A 1,459-nucleotide genomic window follows, 5' to 3' on the forward strand; every position below is an offset into this window, starting at 1 on the left:
AGTTCTGGCATGAGCACATTTAATCATCATAGTGAAATTGTGAAATTGTGAAATTGTTTATTGTTTCTCCTGCCCTTTAATTGGATTTGTATCTGTCTGGGCAGCTGTACTTCAAAAAAAAAAAAAAAAAGATGAAGGTATTTCACATATAATTCCGATTCATGCAATAAAACTGGTATGTAAACGAAGCATAGTGTACCTGTAGCCAGAATATATGTGTGCAAATAAACCTATGCATCTGTGAACTTTTCTGTGGCATATAAATCTTGAGTTGTTGTTCCGTTAAAATTTTGTAAATTTTTAGCTGTAAAAGTGTATCAGGACAGCAAAATCATATTTGCAGAATCTAAAAGACCCTCATAACTCCATAAAATGTGTTTAAACTCCAACCAAAGGTCAATTTGTGTGTAGACTTTATAATGCTTGTCGGAACAGAGTACTCTAAAACTTTCTTTCGTTTACATCTGAAAAAATGAATAAGGACTGTGTAAAAGGTGTTTAATAAGTAGTACTAAAGACATAGAAAGGACAGATATGCTGAGAATTAGTATATTCATAAAAAATAAGTTGAAATTTGTAAAATTAAGTAAAATTTTGGCATAACTTTTAACTTAACCTAGAAACGTGCAATTGGTGTCAAAAGATGCAAAAAATGCAAAGAAGCTGAAAATGAGAATTTCATGCATCATAATTCAATCCAAAAGTCAGTATTTGCATAAATAAAATTTCAAAAATGCTTGTTGTTTGTTGCTATAGTAATTTTCATTTGTTTTCCACGTTTAATAAAACCAATATCTGGGCTCGAGATAGCCAGTCTTCCATGTTTACCTGTAGCAGTAACATCGTTAATTTGCTCCTAGAAAAACAATTGCTATCAGTTAAAGTCAACAAGTCAGTAAAAATTATATACTTACCCAGCCATCTTGGTGATCTAATGTTATGATAAAATTCAACAGTCAAAAGTCAGAATGTGACATTAGTGGAAGTGACATTAGTCCGAAAAATCATTCAACAGTCTCAACACAAGCAGTTGGTATAACAAGAAATTGAAATAAGGTGAATTTACATAAATAAAAAAGTGACAAGTGGAATCTATAACAAAATATAGTCCAGTGTAGTTTCACCTGGAGGAATTCCTGTAACAGCAACATAAAGGATAATTCGGCAATCTTCGCGGCGAGACGCCAGTTAAACGAGAGAACGTCCGAACAGCGCGACTACGTATAGTATACTGTATTTCGCAATACAGCGTGGTTACATGTGGATTTAACAACCAGCAAGAAATCTGTCATGGTAAGTATCGACACTTATTAAACAAATTTGCAAATTTGAAACACAAAGCGCTATATAAATTTTTACATTCAAATTCTCACTGCATATTCATATGTAACTAATGCACAATTTTAACCAATTCAACTACTGACAGTATAAACACATTTGTGCACTGTTTAAGTAGAAA

The 1,459-nt window shown here is 32.3% G+C and overlaps 1 long non-coding RNA gene across 1 annotated transcript; it reads right to left on the reverse strand.

The window, feature by feature from the left end:
• Positions 1 to 535: 535 nt before the first annotated feature.
• LOC108906681 lies at positions 536 to 1,201 on the reverse strand. Its single transcript, XR_001964299.2, has 2 exons — positions 915 to 1,201; positions 536 to 856 (listed from the first exon to the last, which is right to left on the reverse strand). It is a non-coding gene; the product is annotated as an uncharacterized LOC108906681 (long non-coding RNA).
• Positions 1,202 to 1,459: the final 258 nt, after the last annotated feature.

Source organism: Anoplophora glabripennis, unplaced genomic scaffold (assembly GCF_000390285.2).
Source record: "Anoplophora glabripennis isolate ALB-LARVAE unplaced genomic scaffold, Agla_2.0 scaffold135, whole genome shotgun sequence".
NCBI lineage: Eukaryota > Metazoa > Arthropoda > Insecta > Coleoptera > Cerambycidae > Anoplophora > Anoplophora glabripennis.